The 19,853-nt window shown below is 44.0% G+C and overlaps 1 pseudogene; it reads right to left on the bottom strand.

Annotated features, from left to right (window-relative positions):
- Positions 1-777: 777 nt before the first annotated feature.
- Positions 778-916, bottom strand: LOC144102851 (U2 spliceosomal RNA; annotated as a pseudogene).
- Positions 917-19,853: the final 18,937 nt, after the last annotated feature.

The following is a 19,853-nucleotide window of genomic DNA, read 5'->3' as shown; positions in this document are numbered from 1 at the left end:
CATCCTACTAGCCACTGTTTGATAATAATAATAATAATTGGTTTGGGGGGAAAGGAAATGGCGCTGTATCTGTCTCATATATCGTTGGACATTTGAACCGCGCCGTAAGAGAATGGATAAAAAAGGGAGGGAAAAAAGAAAGGAAGAAAGAGGTGCCGATTGCACTTTTTTTGCCAAAATACACATCAAATATCAGTACAATTACAGAAACCACCCACATTTTGAAAATAGAAAAACTCTGTCAGCAATGCCTCCATATCACTAAAAAAACGTGAAATGGAATATTTAGTGGAATTTTATTTGATAGTGTCGCCGTTTTTTTATTATTATTCTATTTCCTGTGAAGGATCTCTTTTTCAAAAACAAGACATAACGATGGACGTCGAAAAAGTTTCGCGGTGCGCCTAAAAAGTGCTTTCTGGTCCTGTAACTCTTTTCTTCTCTGACGCGGTCGAATTTATTACTTCAGGGCACTCTTGCTGTGTTTCCATGGCGTAAATAACGTAGGATGATAAAAAAAGTATTTTGGCATAAATGCGTGTTCCTAAAAAATGAGACTGAAAATTTATGAATGTGAAAGTGTGCGGCATGTGTGAGTTCGTATGACTGAGCTATTTACGTTGTTTTTGCGTCTGTCTGTCTGCTGTTGCCAGGAAGAAAGAAAAGGAAAGTGCACAGGCCTGCTCACTGGCTCAAGCCGAGCCACAATCGCTACCACGTGCAGATAGTAGGAGAGTTGAAAGATGGGATAGAAGGACAGGATAGTAAAGACGCGCTAAAGACAAGGCCGATCCCGGAGGTAGTGCAATACCGGGCCAACCGATGGCGGGAGTGAAGCATCCTTCAAACTCTCCGCCACATTTCCAAAAATAAGTCCAATTGGACCCGTAACAGATACTCTACGGGGTCCGGACATTCGCGCATTCGATACACATGCGGAATCGTGCCGTGCGTGTGCGCGTTATAAAGAGAATGCGAACAACAAAAGAGCAAATTCGCGGATGCTTCATTCGTTCGTTTGGAAACAAGACGGAAACAAGACGGTGAAGATGCCGTTTTGAAGTGAAAGTTTCACTGGGCTATCTGCGGCGCGTTTGGCGCACGCCGGAGTAGTTTGACCTTCAGAAATACGGGCTTCAAATATACGCGCAAAAATTTTTGAGATTTTTCTCCATAGTAGAACATAATGCGCATCTGAAAGGGAGAAGAGAGGCAAAGGATGACTTAATTGAAACGCGTCGTGTGTGCACCTATGCATTGGTTAATCGAAACAACAAGCAAGAAAACACACTCCACATCAACTACGGGAAAACATAATCGTCAAAGACGACGTCTCTTACAGCGGCGTTTCCTTTCGTCAGAGACGCGACGTCATATTTATAAGCGACAGCGTGGTAGAACGCAGAACATTAAACGAGAGAAATAGGAAGCGTTGCCTGAGGGAAATAATTTTGCTTTGGGGACTGAGAACTAAGTGCTCCGATCCCTAATATCAAGTACATGATGTACTTTCAGCGCGGAATGAAGGCTGGACTATTGCGCTTATGATGTCTAAATAGCCGCAGACAAGTGAAGTACGGCGTAGGACTAGAAGGACATAATGATGGAATAGTAAAGCACTTATCTGGCCCCCTTATATGCGGCTGTAAATCCCAAATTTTTTCTCTTCCCTGGTAGCTGAAAAGAGGCAGCGTCAGGAGTCGCCCCTTTCTTGAGCAGCTAGGGAATATTTCTAGATTCCCTTTCGGCTCGGTACCATTTTTTCTGTGTTGCGCAGCACCAAAGCACCGAATGTATATGAAGCACACCAGTCGTAGCCTACGCACGCACGCCACACACGCTGCTATAGCGGGACCGAAGCTCTGCGAACGTCATTCAGGAAATCGATTCGAAAAGTGCGGCCATTCGCTGTGCGTACCTGCTTGGTTCGTCCGGCAGCGAATGTACGGGGATCACGAGAGCATGCGCCGAAACGAACGAACATGTCAGAAAGTTAGAGCATGCATGTCTGATGCTCAGACTCACAGAACCAGGTCCTCCATTCAATGCAGCGACGCTGGAGGATATTTTTGCGTTTGCTTCAGAGCAAAGATGCGTACGTGACGCCGCGTTTCGATGTGTCGTGTGCAAGGCAGAACTAATCGAAGCAAAAAAAACTTGCAAAACTATCACAGCCATTTGCGTAGCGCGCCATGCCTCCTATAGCACGGGTGGAAATGAAGGAAATTTATGGCCGCAGTTTGTCTCTGTGACGTGTTTTTTTTTTTCAGGGATAACGAAATAAAATACTCACAACGGTGCCGTAAGCGTAATTCTAGAAAAAAAGATAGCACTCGTGCCTCCAGTTTCATCTCTCGTTCTGTGGTTGCTTGTGTTAGCTCTGTTAATTTTCTAGAATTAGGATGTACCAGCTCGCCCAGAAAGAAGTTTTAATGAAGTATCTGTGGCGTAACTTGCGCCTGATGTGCGGACTGTGGTGTTTGATTACGTTTTGGATTTTGCTGAGTTGCTTGTAGCTCTAGTGCCGGTGCCTAGCAATCATTAAAAAAAAACACTTTCGGATGAGAGCTGCCACTTACAAACTTGTATATTTTGCAATGAGCAACTCTGCGCTTCATTGATTTGTAAACAAAGAATTTATGCCATGAAAACGTTTTGACCTCAAAAAAAGAGAATTTGCCCCTGCCCATCGAGCGAGACCTCGAAGAATGAAAAACTGCGTAAAGAAAGAAAAATGAGTTGTAATTCTGCAGTCGACACAGAGAAATCCTAAAGAAAAGTTTTCCAACATGGTATAATTAATTTGACGGAACTGATAGCTTTTCGAATCTCAGCGCATCGATTCAATTTTTCTGGCTTCCCAAAACCACAAAACCATGGCTGTGTTTGTGCGAGTGACATGTTTCTTGGGTACAAAAAATATCGACAACTTCAACTCTTGAGGAAACGCCCAACCTTTTCACTGGAGCCAAAACAACTCGTGCGAAACTGTTTAGAGAGCAGCAGATTGAGAGGACGTTTCTTGCTGCTCCTGACAGGCTCCGGCTATCAAGAAGCGCGCCTTTCATAGCTGAAGTGGTGCAGCCGCACAGTTTGTTTGGTTGTTCAAGAAAGGAAAGTATCGGAACTCAGCGGCAGATTGTTTGATAGGCACCCCACACTGTTGGAAAAACACCCATGTTCTCCGGAGATGCATCAAAGATTAAAAAAACGACATGCTAGTTTAGGCTATCAGTTTTAAAAAATCGCAGAAGGAAACAAACTTTTGCACCACTACAGATCCCACAAATACGAAGGAAAATGTGCAGTAAGCCAGCACATACACAACACACGCGCAGGCACGCAATAACAAGAAAAGCAATTTGTAATTCGAGTTTCCAGTAAGTACCCTTTGCGGGTGTTCACGTTTCTATTTTTTTTTTCACATCAAAACGAACTATTGGCGGCCACCCCTGAATCTCGCTGAGCTTGATAGAGCAAGAAAGGTTCAGAGAATCAAAAAGAGAACCTCTTCAGAGTGTGATTGTGCATATTAGGCAGCAGTAGAGTGGCAAGCGGGAATAGCTGGTATTTACAACTGCATCTTTGAAAGCGGGTACTGCGTGTGTCCCATCCACTACACCCTTTTTGCTGTCCGTGTCTTATTGGGTGGCACCACAGTTTCGAAAATGATAGAGAGTTTTTCTAACGCAGTTAAATGTACAGCGATGGTGTGTGCAAAGTTTTTAAATGTTTTGTTTAGACATCATGGCGGCAGTCATTGCGAGATCTCCTGAAAGGAAAGTAACAGCGCCTGCCATCACCAGACAATCCGGCCGCTTTGTGCAGGTTGGCCTAAGAGATAAATATTGAACAATGAAAATACTTTTAAGGAGATGAAACAGACAGGCTTTGAAGTGGCGCCTCACATGAGATGAAAGAGGTGAACTCTAGGTAACTGAAATAAATGTTGATAAAATACTGGAGCTGATAATGTCGGCTGCCACACGGAAAGAGTAGAACATAGAGCCAACTTGACCTGGACACATAGCACGTTAGGTAATAGCCATAAAAGTATTGACATGGAAAGGATAAACTTCTTACTATTTTTACAGTAATAATTGTGCTTTGTATTAGCAATAAATTCTGGTCTGTTGTCTTCTGTTGATGAAAACATGCATTCACTCTGTAATTTTGACGTGTGTGCCGAGCTCAAACGGCCAATTTGGCGGTCAAAAATTGGTGGCGAACTTTTGTCACCATGTTGGAATTCGCATCACGATATTTATTGCTGTTACAACCATTTGCCTGTTCACTGAGACATTTATCTTTGCTTTTTGCAGCTATGCGAAATAAATTCAAACGGAAATAAAGTAGTAATTCTCATCTTATGCGCTGGCATAGTTATCACAAAGAAAAGTTCGGTCACTTTTTCATTGCATATCCAAATTAAGAGTGCGGCGATCTGTCACGTTCAGCATTTCGTTGTGATATGGAGTGATTCGTTCTAAACGGTCTCGGATACTTGAACCACCATTTATACACTTATGTCCTGTTTTCCCAATGTTCCAGATAATTTGGTTATTGCCCTCCTAAATTGAACGCGTAGTCACAATTTTTTTAAGTTTTCTCTCTAGGCACACTAGTCTCCTTCGATAGCTTGTCAGCCGGTGTGTTCTTGCTTCGGCCAGAATAAACATTTGCGATTCTTTTCATCTCATACATACTGCTACCATTTCTGTATACAGGAACTGTTAAAGCTTCGATTTAGTAAATCCTTTTTAATTAATTCAGTAAAGCTACCACTCATTTCTTATGTGTCGCAGGGACAAAACCCCGGGACACTCTTCCTCAATGTTTTCCAGAAAAAGCCGCCACACTAGCAAACGGAGTCCGCACGTTGGGCGATTCCGAAGGATGTTCGACAGGTTCTCAGCCTCGGCCCGAAGTTTGCGACCGAGCCACGGAAGTATCCGACCGAACTTTTGTCATTGGTCTGGCAAGTTTCACGGTGTTCGGGGACGGATGCCGATAGATGTATTTCTCAAGGCGTAGACGTACTCTCAAGGAACAGGTAGCCTTGTGTCCTGTCTACTTTGTTTCTTACGTCCTCGTGCTTTCGCGCGAAAAACTCGGAAGATATTATTCTAGAGGTGTGCTATCAACATGAATAAGGCGATATAAAATTGGCTGTTCATGTTACGGTGTAGATTTTAATCACTACTTATGCGAAATGCCTACTATTATCAACAGAGGCACTGCAAAGCATTGTTACTTGATACAGCTAGCATTGCGAGGAAGCTTTTATATGCGGCAGCGGTGGTCTTGAGGTCAGCAAATACAGGATATTGAAAGCTAAGTTAAAATCTTCAAGACTGCCACAAATTTTTATGATTATAACGGAGAATTTGTTCCTGCTGCCAACCTTAAGTATTCCATATATAGGACATGGGCAGCATATCATGCCCCTAAAAGGAAGTTCGCTAGAGTGCCGCTTACTCCCTTTTTTTCATATGGGCTTATTCGTGTTTTTGAACGTAATATGCCGCAGCTCGCCAAACAAGAAAAAACTGTTTATTACAGTTCAGTCAGTGATGCATATTAGGCATCTGTTACTTCCTCGAGGAAGAGGAATGACATTTACTTTTATAGTGAGCAGCTTGTGCCCGTTCACTCGCGTTTTGCAAGAACTAATTCCTACACGCTAATATGATCGGAGCCTAAAACGGGTCTTCATCACGCGAAAAAGTGCGCTGACATGTTTTAGTCTCTGCGCTTGCTTTCGAGCGCACACATACGACAAAAAGATGTCCATAGGAATGAATAATGCCTAGCACTCACTGTTATCCACCGCACCTGCCTAAGTGTCCCGAATTTAAGCACGCCGCTTAAATAGAAAGATCATTTAAAAATTGTTGCGAGGAGAAGAAAGCCACCATAAGTGTCTCACTCTAGACGGGCACGTCAATGTGTCCGTGAACGAATGAATAATGGGAGAATGAAAGAAGGTAGAAAGAAAGTGGCAGCGAAGGGAGGTCCTCGGAGTACGTGGAGTTTTTGGATCCGGCGAGGAAAGATGGAACGGCGCACGGGAGAACCAAAGAGGGGGAATACCGGAGGTCAGGAAAGACAATCCGAGGCCGGACCAGTGGTTCCTGCTGAATTCACAAAGAGCCAGTGGGCCTCGGCACGTGGCCGACCACTTTCCTTCTAGGCAGTTTACTTGATTGTGCCCTATAAATCCAGGCGGGCTTTGCTCAATGTTCCTGCCTGGCTGAACGCTGGGACGTCGTGCTTTGTCGTGCGGGGTCCACTTCCTTTCATTTACCTCCATCGCTTTTCTCGGGAAATTTGCTTCGTCCGGTTCCAGTCTCGCGTGCGCGTCTTTTTCTTCTGTTTACCTTTTCTCATGCGCTGATATATCGCGCCCTGTCTGCCGAATGCCTTAAGTTGCCTGCCATTTGAAAAGGACAGTTGAACGCATTGATAAATGGAGTGAATTGTAGGAACTGCCAGTAGGAGCCAAAAAAAAGATTCAAGGTGAGGTCTAAGGGAACGAATGCTGTTTTTTCACCGGGATCTAAAATACGGGAAAGTTTTGTTCTACTTTTGAGCGAAGCAGTTCACTATAGTCGCAATGCTGCGACTGCTATTTCATTTTCTGAGCTTAGAGTTGCCGATCAGAAGGCGACGTATCGCAGTCACACGTAAATCATTCTTTTTAATGAACGCTACGTCTCTGTTCTTCGAAACGTAGTGATAGCACAATAGTAATACATTGCTACTATCTGTCAAAGGTGTTGAGGAAAGCTTGTTTTATTCTTCAATTAGCCTCGAAGCTCTGCATGCACTCAGTTTCACCCCTGTGCTTTTTGTAGTGATATCTAACAAGACATTCGCCTGAAAGCAATTGCGAATAGTTGGAGGGAATTCTTATAAGATATTAGGCTGTCACTTTGGATAGAAAGGGTGATTCCGAAAGGCTGGTTTGTAGAGAGGGGCAAGATATAAATGGACGCTATATAAATTATATAAAAAAATGCAAGAACCCAAGACGGGCACGAAAAATTACTGGAAGCGATGAATTTCTTTCAATACCCTCCTCCTCCTTTGCCCTGTATTGCCAACGTCAAAGATGAATCCGGCATTTGTGTTTCTTTCTGTTTCGTTTCAGAAAAAAAATAGCCCTGCTCGAGCACGTTATCTAAAGAAGGATCAAGGATTTCTCGCTCAATTTCCTAAAGCGTAAAGAATCTAGGAAACAACAAAATTTGTTTCGGCCTGAGGACTTCACTCACGAATTTTTTTTCCTGTGATTGGTGAGCCTCTCCATTCAAGAACAGCTTGTAGGAAAAAGAACACGAAGAGCTAAATATAATAAAATCGCCAGATGTTCGAAAATAAATAGACCTAAAGGTCAGACTTATTTATTGTCAGTACCTGCCGCCAGTTCGCTTTCTAAGGCGGCCGTGCTCGAGTGGTTTGTAAGGGAAGCTGGTTCCCTTAATTTCCTTCATGTTTTTTTCTGCTTTGGTCATCAGCTGTGACTGCACAAAAGCTGAAAAAAAGCCCGTTCACTATCGTTCTGAACTCTAGGTTTTTTATCAGGTGTTATGTTTTAATAGCGGCAACTTTTTCCCGTACTCTGTCCCTTCCTTTGCCCGAGATTTCGTATGCCTTTCACTCGAATGGTGCCTAGACGCTCCCTGCCGGTTGGCTCCACCGCATTAGCGATCCCTAGAGGATGAAGAGGAAAGAACTCTTTCTCTGTCAGTAGTATGAAGGAAACAACTCATTTGCACTTAGATCTGCTTATGAGCGAAAATTCGAAAGCCTTTCCCTGTCCTCAGCTGTTTCTCACTCCATTTTTCAGTTTTTTTCATTTCCTTTATTTTTATATTGGTGTCATTTTTGTTTTGTTCTCTTATATTATATCCTTTAATTCTTGTTTTTATTTTCATTTTTGTTTAGTTTTTATTTGTAACTTTTAACTTTATATTTATTATTTTTAATTATATTATTTTTCATTCATTTTCTTTTTTTCATTTGGTTTCAATGACAGGTGGAGCGGACACTTGTACACGCTTCCTGCGGACAGGTATTGCGCACGCTGATGAGGCATGAAAGGCTGTCGCCTTAAAAAGTTGCAGAACGCCATAATTGTCTGGCCGGTCGGTTTTTAGGCGGCTTCACCGTCTGTCAGTCTCCGTTTGCGGCCACTGCTCACAGATGGGCATCAAAGCGGAGTTTCCTCTTGTCAGTCATTGGCACATTTTATTTCTGAGACTAGCCTCACCAAACAAAATGCGGGCTGCCCGGTAAAAGCTGCTGCCAGGGAAAAATAGACGCGAGGGCCACAGCAGCTTGTCAGAGGGCCGTGCGTGCATAGAATCACTGCGAAGGGGTGAAGGCGGAAAACCGGAAGCTCAAGTCTTGAGCTGCAGAAGGATGTGGAATGACGCTCTGGTCGGTCGCACTTGTGGGAGTGCAGGAACTTCTCTTATCGGCGGCCCTCCCAGTAGGATTTTTACCTTTCACGTTCGTGCTCTGGTGACGTCACTCTGCTTTTCCATGCCATCAAAAGACTTAAACAAAGCGAAACAGAAAAGGGCTAAGTGCAGAGCCACGAAAAGCTGTTCTAATCTAAGGCAGCCATACGTGCCTCGGTAAGTCTCAATAGGGAAACAATACAAGCTAGATATTAGGCCAAGATGACTAGCCCCTTCAGTCTTCATTGATACACACGTCGCGACAGTGTTTCTTCAACTACGTCCTCTGTTTCGCGCTGCTTAAAGATGAATCCATTCCAGCTCGCCCAGTTTACTGTTCTCGTTAGCGACAGTATAGCAGCGGCTAGAGCTGATCGCCTTTCTTAATACAAAGTTATGGCACCAGTGCAGACACAAATTTCGCGATGCTCACAGAAATCTACCGATGGGCACCTCGCGAATTCGTTTCGTGGCAGACTGTACGCTCAAAGCGTCCCAAGGGTCCGCTCTTAGAAGCAATGTTCCACACTGGCGCAATCGGCATTATCGGGTCCCATCGATGTGCTCGTTCCGAATTGCTAGCCGCCGGGTGTCTTTTTTTCTCTTTCAGATGGGAAGATGGCAAGACATAGTAAGCGGGGGTTAATCCGTTCGTCGTCTCTCAAGGGGCTTTCTTTCCTGGAATAGGAACAGCAAAACAGGAAAACAGAAATACGCAGACATTGCACGTCGAAGGAAATGCAGACGTTTCATTGCAGCAACCGAAGCCCGCCTAAGCTTTCTTGATTGCTTTGGGTTGTTTCCTTGAGCTGGGATAAGACTCTGACATAAAAAACAAGCCAACAGAAAAAGAATAGTGCACGAATAAATGAATGTCAAAAGGGGTTAAGTTCCATCAATACTGCGAGGTGTGAATGCACTGAAATGCACTGACCATCCAGCAACAGGCCCTGCCAAGGAAAACCACCAACTCCGTACAGATGTCTACCCCTCTGCTCCGGTCAGTGAGCGTCGCCGTTAAGGCCAAGCAGGAACAACTTGAACGTGACATGCAGACAGTTGCCCGCTCCGCTAGTACAGCTGCACGTGGTTGAGCAGCCACCGCAACCCTTCAGCCGATGCAGCAGTCATGCACGAAGCCAAGCCTCGTGCTATCCTTATCACACAAACCGTACTGCTGCATTAGGAATTAGCAGGCACGTTTAGAGAGCACCAGATAGGCAAGTTTCCTGCAAATCCACAAAATTTGCTCCGATTTCACCCAACACAGACCACACTGCGATTGAGACTCCCACTGCAGCAGCAGCATTAGGCCGCGTTCCGACAGGTCCCATAGCCCGATGGTGCCTCTGGCTGCCGATTGACCAGCGTCTTCTTTGGCACAGTCTAGGCCGCCTGCCAGAGGCACATGACTTGCATTAAACGGCTTCCTGGGGTTACATGATTCGTCTCGCTTTCGGAGGGTGCTGGGTTCGATATTCAGCGCAGCCGTGAATTAACACGAATTCCGGCCACGACAGCCGAATTTTGATGGGAGCCAAACAGTGCTCGGGCGCACGATGATGTAAGTTAACGCTAAAGAATTAAACGCAGTGGCGACCAACCAGGAGATTTCTAATACTTTGTCTTTTGAAGAAAGCTCTTAATATCCTATGCGGTTTCACTTCTAAAGGGAAGGAGCGGTGATATATTTAAAAAAAAATATGAAAGCTTGGATTTCATTTTCTCTGAACAAATTAAAATATTCGCGGTGATTATTCACATAAGGGCCGTTATTCTTCGGAAGGATGAACTGAGTGCTCTCCAGCATCCAAGATGGTCTCTGTTTTTAATAAATGGTATGGCGTCCGGGCGACGAAAAAAAAAGTCTGAAAATTGACAGTTTCGCACTTTTCGTCTCAATCTGTAGCAGTAGCACAAAAGTGAAAAGTCCACAGAGAGGCCAGAATATAAATTCAGAGCACTGCGAGCAAGTACTAACAGTGTTCTCTAAACTGTACTCAGGAGTATGAGGTGACTGGAGGAGGAAATTGAGTTCCCGTGTTTTCGTATCTGCCGCTTTGCGTTTCGTTCATAACACAGAAAAAGAGAACCATTCGTTAACTGAAGGTGCAGAAAACTGCTTCGCTGGCTTTAGTTTGCTTGTTTTAGTTTTCGAAAACGAAGTGAGAATTTTTTTTAATTCAATGAAAGCTTAATGAAGGATAGCGAGTGAACTTCAAGCGGGTTAAATATGAAAGCGCTGGAGACAGTAGCAAAGAGAGATATGTCAATTAAAACAATTAGAGCAAACAGTAACGATGCAAAACCCGCATGAATTAGAATTAAAAAGGTACTGATAAACAAGATTTGCAAGAGCATAGGGGCAAAATAAACAAAAAGTACGCAAGAACATACACAACTTACAGGATGCAGAACACAAAAGTAAAGCGAAAAGTAGAGAGCCAACAAAAGGATGAAATAGAAAGCAGACGAGTCGGAGAGGTTGTTGTTTAGAAACCTGGATTGCTCGTGTGGTATCCAGGTGTGAAAAACGGGACAATATGCTTAGATAACGTCGTTATTGGGTGGCATTTCTTCGCTTCTACGGCTCACTAAAATGCGCTGACGCTCAAATGCGCGAAGATAGGCAAGATATGCACCCCAACTGCGCCAGCTGGGGAAAAACGTTGACGCGAAAATGCTGCACGCCAGCTGCATTGAAGCTAAGCTCAGCCAATCTGTGCGGGTCGCGGGTGTACAAGAGCGAGTTTTCCGCCGCTATCAGAGTGAACATGGGGACATAAGGCCGTCTAACCGCTATTGCTCCTCTGCGGTATGGGGCTCCGACGGTGCGCAAATAAGATTGGCCCTGTTTTTATTCATTTTATGTACATATACTGTTGTCTCGCAGAGCGAGACATTACAGGAGTGGATACATATGCAATGATCATGATAGAGCATTAGTGACTAAAGGAAAGAGAAAGAAAACAAACATTGGTACATATAGAAGTCGGTGGGTATAGTAATGATCCGGTTACTAAGTACGACCATGTATTGTGGATCTTGCGGTCTTTTTATTGCACGTAGCTCATCTTAGGCCTTGTATGGGACGTTACGCTTCAGTTAACATGGTGGCGGCGGCTGGGAATCTGTCGTTCCTCCCGTCTTCCCCAACCGGGATCGGTGGTTGGCCGAAGGATGTTCGTTACGTCTACTGATTCCTACTCTACTGATTCCTACTGAGTGCCTGCGTAACAAGAACGCGTCGGGAGCAGTCGCTTGGTTCTGTTCAGCAGAAGCAGACGAAAAGCAATGGGACTGGGGAAGCGAAAGCCGGATAGTGTTCATTTGGATTGCTTTGCGAATGACTCGCGAACACGGGACAGGGAAAGGACTCAGTGAGGGCATGCACCATGTGAACATATGCATCTAAGAATGCAAACGAGAAAGTATAAGAGAAACTGAGATACGATAATGTACAATGACGAATTACTGAAGCAAAAAAGCCTTGGGGGCTATAGTAAGGAGCGCCGGTAGAAAATTGCGTGCTATTCCTGTCTCTAGGTCGCCATGCCGGATAATGTGTCGTCTTTTTCATCACAGAATGTGAGAATACGGAGAGGCTGTGATATATGCAGTCGCCTAATGTGTTCTACCCTCATGAACTGAATATGTCCAGTACGCTGTAGAAACTCGTTTTGTATCTCGCAGGACGATATGTTGACAGAAATTTTATTTGGTCGCAGATTGTCCACACTCCGCACACAGCACTCACCAGGTACATTGTCAGTACACGATAAAAAGATCGTATTTCGCATTTCATACTCCACTGGGCAATACTGTGCAAGACCATTCTGTATTATCCACGCCTGTGATCGTGCAAAAAGCGAAAATTTCATGTGTTAAATTTGTACAGCCCACGAGCTCCATACCACAGTTTACCGTAATTCATATACTGCCCGATCAAGGAAAACAGACCGTTCAGTTGGGCGAGTTGGTATATATGCATCTTTGTAAAACAGCGCGAACAACGACGAACAAGAAGAAGAAGGACACGGGACGAGCGCTCGTCCCGTGTCCTTCTTCTTCTTGTCCGACGTTGTTCGCGCTGTTTTACAAAAAATGCTCAAGGAAAGATTCCTACTCAGAGAGAGCACACTGAACTACGTAGAGTATAAATGCGTTTGAAGCAAACGAGATGAGACGATATGCCAACTGTTTCAGGGAAGACTTTCAAAAACTCTCATGAAAAGGTTTTTTGAGAAAAAATATGGCTTTTCCAGCATAGTGCTACCAATGTTGGTGGGCGTCAGAAAACCGGTTAATCGACTTAATTAGTAAGCTGGTTGACTAATTTTTAATAATTGACTTTTGACTATTAGAGTTATGCGCCAGTTGTAATCAGAGACTTGTAGCCGGTTGTTAGTAATAGTTTGAATTTGTTGTTTGTTTGAATTTCGCAAACGCGATTATCCTTGGCGCTGTGGCCCTACAAAATTTGACTACACCGTGACAAATAAATGCTCTTTCGAAAAGCATGCAGGCTAAGCAGCCTTTCCAGTGCACATAATTAGTCAAAAAGGGCAAATTTTGTCGAGCCACAGCAGCAAGGGTAAGCGCGTTTTCGAAATTCTGGCAACTGATATGTCAATTACTAACAACCGGGTACACACCTCTAATTTTTACTGGGCGCCTTTATCTATTAGTTAAAATTTAATTATTAACGACTAGTTAACCAGCTAATCAGCTAAGACGATTCATGGGTTTTCTGGTGTCCACCAAGACTGGTAGTACTATGCTAAAAAGCTATATTTTTACCTCGGAAAACCTACTTTTGAGAATTATTTAAAATCTTCCTTGAAACACTCGGTATAAGAATGTCACACTCCCGCTCACATGAGCATACACGTGCACACTAAATGAAACAAGTACTTATAAGGATAGGATATAAATAAATTTATTAAAATGCCAGCAACCAACGGTTCAACCCGTCGTGACGTTGGCCAAGCGTCGACCCGGGGTTATGCCCTACTCTGCCCTACCCCAGTTCGGCCCATTTGTGGTAGGTCGTGAGGCTTGTGCTTTTATGTCAAGCCTTCGCCTTTTTTTTTTTCCTTCAAACGGAAGCGCTGCCGAGGAAAGATTTCTCTTTCTGCAGGTGGCCACCGATAACATGCTTGTACACACCAATGTTTTCTCTTATATGACCCTCCCCTTAGACTGTACTTGCGGGCCCAACATGTGCTGATTCTTATGAAGGACCGTGGTGCTCTTGAAACCGCCAGGCAGGCTGGAGAAGACCCGGAAGGGATGAGCATAATACGAACAATGTAGGGCACACAGCGAAGTCTACATTCCGGAAACTACATTCCGGACTGAGCCGGAAGAAGGGATTTGAGAGCCCGCGTGGACGAAGTGTTTGCTTTGGCTCTTGGCTCGCGTAACCCAGCGAGCAGCCCTTCCAAATCTGCTCGAATGTCCCTTTAAATATCGTGCAGCGCCATTCCAAGTTTCACCCTAGCGGAACAGCGTGGTGTGTTTGTTCGCCTCGGAACGATGACCGCCCCCTCCCCTCCCCTGATTTTTTCCCCAGCAGCTTTATTTGTGTACTGCCGGTGCATGCTCCGGGATTTCCTGCTACAGTGCTTTTCCTTCAAATGCACGTCTAGATGTTTGACTTTTCGATTTTTTTTATTTCGTTGTGTGTTTCTCTAGATATTGTTGAAATGTTATCTGACCGCACCAGCAGGAACGCCAGTCGAAAAACAGGCGAGCAATTTTGTCCCACGTACCTACAGCGAAAGCATAGCATGTTCGAGGCGAGACAACAGAGCTTGACTCTCGCTTCTGAGTGTCATGCGAAGCAGACGCATTGTATGACTTTCTACAACGGCTTCCTCACATCCCTGTGCACATTTAAAAGCAGGTAATGCACTTCAAACACTTGCATGCCTTTCATCGGAGCGATGGTCTCGTATCGTTTCAAGGGCTTTTTGTTTTCCAAAATTACCATTTCAGAAAAATTATTCATCATCTTCAAGAGGTGCATGACCAGAAAGACTTCAAACCAGAAGGACTGTCCCTCTGGTTGACATGCTTAGCCTTGCCTCACTTCTAATGATTTGGTGCCTCGAAATGTGTGCTTTGTGGTTGAATTTGTATCGCTTACTGTGGATTTCTAAATAGCTCGAGGGAGGCGAAATTCTCGAGGCCCTTTTGCTGTGCGATGTCAGTGCATGTTAAAAAACCCCAGGGGGTCGAAATTTCCGGAATCCTTCGCTATGGCGTCCCTCATAGCCTGAATCGCTTTGGGACGTTAAACCACATCAACCAAACCAAACCATCTTAATGCAGTAATAAGTACCTTGTTTGATAAAATGGAAATGTGGCGTGGATTTGAATCTCACTCAAACCCATGCCCTTTCGCGTGTTATCTTTTCTCAAATTTTCTCGAGGCGTGTATGGACGGACTGATAAATGTGCGCTAACAAAAAGAGGTAAAAATGCAGCAGTTAAATACATAATTGTATTAATATCATGTTGGCGACATAATACAATGATCGGTCTATATTCTTCCAGATCCCTGATGTTCCCTTTCTTGTCAGCGCTTGTGTTGTGTCCTGTGTATTCTGTGCGCTATGAATCCTCATGCAATGTGAACGTTCGTTGAAGATTCCAGTATGCTAAACGTCCCTACGCCTTGTCTATAATGGTTTTGTAGCAAAATCTTCCCACCGTTCTTGAAAAGATGTGCACCTACTTTATCTACTCGAGTCGCCTACAGCTCACCTGCCGAGGAACTCTCTAGATGTTCCTGAAGTGTTCACTGTCAGTCTGGCTTGACTTCAAAATTTTAAAGATGCATCACTCTTCTAGCTTTGGTAACCACCCCTCTTAAACTCACGATAGGAAGAAGAGAGCTAGTGAAGCACTTTTATTCCTTAAATAATATCTTAAACAGGTCCACACAGCGAAAAATCCTCAACCATGATATCCGGGGACCAGGAATGCGTATGTGATATAAAGAGGTTTTGTAGAAGGATGTATCACCAAGTTGCCCATTTTTTCGCTCGTTTCCATGAAAACAAACAAGAGCTCTTTCTATTTTCGTTCACTTCAGATTCAACAGCTTCATTCATAGTCAGGGCGTTAAAGGTTTTCTCCAGTCTTCTAGATCCGTCATAACCTCTGTGAATAAATAGTGGTCGACTACCAGCAATGCTGGTCTCGAAGGAAAAACTGATATCTCACTGTACACGACATTAGGTTTTGCTACGTGCTTCGTGAGCCCGTCTGTGGACCATAGGCTGCCTGCTACAGATATTAAACGCCATTTAGTATAACCGCTCTGTTGGTTATGCCTTCTTTTTTTTAACGACCGAGTAAGGAAGTGCAGTATCATCAACTTAGTGCGTCTTCATGCGGTCATTACGCCGTGCATATCCGGTCTCTCAATGCAGTAAGGTGCAAAAACGACACCCTTCTGCGCCGTTTGGTCATCAGTCTTAAGGGAATGCATTAAGTGGGGACACATTAGGAGTTCAATATTGCGTGTGTAACGCTGAAGGTTTGTTCAAGGGGCGAAGTAGTTTTTTTTTTTCATAACCTATCTGAGGTCACAGTCACTGCTGCCTAGCCGAAGCATATTGGGTGCTCTGAACCAAGCTAATTATTTACGCTCCTTGAATTCGCTGCAACGGAAAGGGGCCCTCGACCGAAGGGCGTAGCTATGCCTGTAATCCCTAACGTCCATGCCCCCATGCAATCAACGCCTTGCGGGAACTATCGCATGCGTTCGCTTATTTTAGCAACGCTCGTTTAGCGGGAGAGCTGCTTTCAGTTAGAGTGGTCGAGCAAGGCATTCAAACGGAAGTTCTGTGCTTTCCAGGCAATAAAGTATTGCATTGAGCCTGATACGGCGAAGAAGCTTTGTGGCAGACTTGCACCCGCCATTTTCGCAGCGCTTTTAATCGGCTGTAAAAGCGAATAAAATCCAAGCACAAGAAAATTGTGATCTTGCTTCAAATAAAAAACACATTTTTTATATGCTATGCATGTTGTGACTACTTAGCGTCCACATGGAAGTACATTGCTGATCTCGTTTTGAATAGAGTTGTGCAAATTTTTGGGCATTGTATATATAATGTGTTTTTCAACAGAATATTTAAATGCGAAGGTGGCCTTTCCAGCTGTAGATTTCTATGTATCGCCTGCTGTAATTTAGCTAATTTGTTTACTTTTTCTTACTGTTAGATCAGTTCCTACTGAAGAACCGAATGTATTTTATGTAATTCTTCTTGAGATATATGGAGTGCATTTTGAGGGTTGTCTGCTGTTTGTCCGTAACAGAACCAACAGAAATAAAACTGAAAAAACGAAGACGAAGCAAAGGTAGAAAATACCACCAAGGAAATGTCTCCGCGGTGGCATGCGGCTTTGCTTAAATTATTATTTACAGAATCACAGGTGCAGTAGCTGCTACGCTCGGGACGAAAGTAGCCGCAACTCCCCTCAAGCAGGGCTATCGATGGAGCGCAGTTTTTGTCGATTTTTTTATTCACCAGACTACCGCACTCATCGTTTCTGTTTAAATACACATAATAAAAACATAACAGAGGAAAAAGTGCGTCCACGAAGGCGGAAATAGTGTTTTTTCATGAGTTTGGCGCGTCTTTTAAGCTATCTATATATTCGTTCTTCTTTATTCTGAGCATTTATTTTTCTGTGAGAGGCACGTAATGAAACGCTTGACTTCTGGCGATAAGAAATGCATGTAACTTTTTTTCTCGCTAGGAGTCTGCGACGCAAAAAACTGTACAACCGATGAACCGCAAGCTCTTTATCAGAGACAAGCGCCGCATGAAGCTACTTACGGCGGCAGCCTGAGTTGTGACCAACGAGAATTCGGAGATGCAGTTTGGAAAACGCTAGCCGAAAAACAAAATTCAATCACCATACCCATTCAGAGCTATGTTGGCACGCATATGACCTTGCAGGTGAAGGTTGCGGTAAAAGAAGAGTAGCCTGCGAGTTTTTTCATGCAGACGGTGTAATACGATAGAGCATTCTCGTTTATTTCTGGCTGTATTTTCAGCATGCATTTAGGGGCCAAAGGAATATCTCTAGTTCAGGTTCTGCAGTTCGAATGACTTGGACGTTGCCAGCTTGCTGTCATATTTCCACCTTTCTGCACGTCATAGTTGCTCGTTAAATATGCAAATACAACTCACACCTCTTATGCCTCAGATTTAGGTGCAGCAAGTGAAAGTACAAGAGAAAAAAAACCAAGGGTTCAAAAAAGGGCGAACGAAAAAATTTAGTAATTTGTGGGGAACTTAGCGTGCTTTATCGGTTAAGACAATTTACTGCGGTTTTCTCAAAAGTCTGATTAAATAGAAGAAATCAAAGGACCGTGCGTGTTAGCTTTGCTCTCATATGAGATTAATGAATTGTCAGCAAGGGTAAATTAAGGAAGGCAAACTGGTCTACAACTGGACACCTGGAATGACGATCCTTTAAATGCATAAAGAAACGAGGTGACTAAACAAACGCAGTGTGTGTAAACCGAAACACCGCCGCCAGAGGGCATGAAAGTAGAGGAACGACTTCTCTGACATAGTGTCGCTGCAGCGAGCGAGAAACGAAACTTCTTTCATGGGCGGTTTACATCTGAAAGTTAAATTCAGAGATATATAAAACTGGCAAGTTGTATTTATCAATTTCTTTTTTTCCTTCTTATGGCAGAAGGAACAGAGCCAAACTTCCAAAGAGGCTACTTCGAAATGCTGACATTACCTCAACACGAGAGTGCACTTCCCTTGAAAGCGGTGCTTCTTGAGGCAATTAGGTTACCTCCGTCCACTCAATCGCTATGGCGAAAGCTTTTATGTGAGAGAGATGTGTAACGCATAAAGATGGAATATATACAACACACATGGCACAGGATTCGGCCTCTGTTTAAACAAGTGAGCGTTTTCTACGATTAAGACTAAAATGGCGAAATTTTAAATGGAATGGACAAAGCGATTAGAGAGTTTTCAATCACATTCCTCGAGAGCAAAGCTAAAATGAAAGAGCAAAACAGTGAATATATGTTTTAAGTTGAAACCATTTGATCGCAGCGAATCAAGGCCGGTCCGAGGGGTGCGGTATGAGGAATACGGGAATTTATTCTGAATGTGTCCGTAGTCCAACAAGGAGGTGCTGTTTTTTTTTTTCTGGAAAGCAGTATTTTTTTCTGCACCAAGAAGAGCTGACTAAAGAAAATGCAAGAACGTTTTATGAGTACATGCAGCTCGAGGATTATTTGTCGCCAGCGTTTGCTGAACGGCAGAGCTTACAGATCTCTGTTGTGTGTTTTAGCCAAATTTAAAGCGCCTTTAGCACCAGCACAAAAACAACAAGTACATCTTAAGGACTTCGCATTGTTTCCACAAAGGAATAGGGATCCTTGTACCTCAACTTTTTGTGTGAGTTTGGAACAGAGTGTGAGGCCCGTAAACACACGAAAGGGCAGCGTATCCTTCGCTCTCACCCAATCTTGCGTTCCCTCACTCGGGCGCTCGCTTGCTCACCCACTCGCTCGATCGCTCGCGTTAGAATCACTCAAACGAACACTCTGCGCATGTCCGTGTTTCATTGAAGTCGAAGTGGGTAGTCCGGCCTCCGTTGCTACGGGAGGCAACGCGTTGAGAGACAGCAAATAAACGGAAGTCGCAATTTTCTTCTTGTGCTACGCTTACTTTGTGGGCCATACTTATCCTTAGCCCTGAAAAGTGATTCTGAAAATACTGCCTACGTGGATGTTATGCGCGGAAAATTCCGGAAATATTTCTGAAACAAGGCAACCGTGAACCTTTACTTCCCGCAACTCTTGAGTGTCATGAAAAGTGCTTTGGCAATGGAAGCGGGGATTAAGACAGGAAATGTCTTGAATGAAGAAGTGTAGAGGAAGGAAGCAGGTGTCGAAAGGGTATTTGGCCATGTTCTCTCTCACGACATGGAGTAAGAAACGTTTCTGATCACTCCCGGGCTGGCATTTCTGATCCGTCGTTAGTTAGAGGGAATAGCGTCACGCCTCAGTTGTCCTGATTGCGCAGCGGTTTTTGAGCCCGTGATTTATGGTCACGTAATAGGTCATGCCCGTGTGCAGAAAGCAGCAGATGCAAAGGGGACGAAGGATGAGAAGGAAAGATTAGGGAATGAACGAAGGAAGAAAGAAATAGCTCACGGGAGCTCATGGGAGCTCCCTGCAGGTGACCTCGTGAGAAGAGAGCGAAAAGCTGATGTAGCACGTATTTGACTTAGTTGTGTATTTTTTACATTATTCAGGCAAACTTTGGCTTCAGCACAGGTAGAGAAAACGTCATACTGAATGCGCACAACAAGAACAAGCAGCACAAG

Source organism: Amblyomma americanum, chromosome 8, assembly GCF_052857255.1.
Source record: "Amblyomma americanum isolate KBUSLIRL-KWMA chromosome 8, ASM5285725v1, whole genome shotgun sequence".
Classification (NCBI taxonomy): Eukaryota; Metazoa; Arthropoda; class Arachnida; order Ixodida; family Ixodidae; genus Amblyomma; species Amblyomma americanum.
Note: the sequence above shows the minus strand (reverse complement) of the source record. Positions and strands in the feature narration are given on the sequence as shown.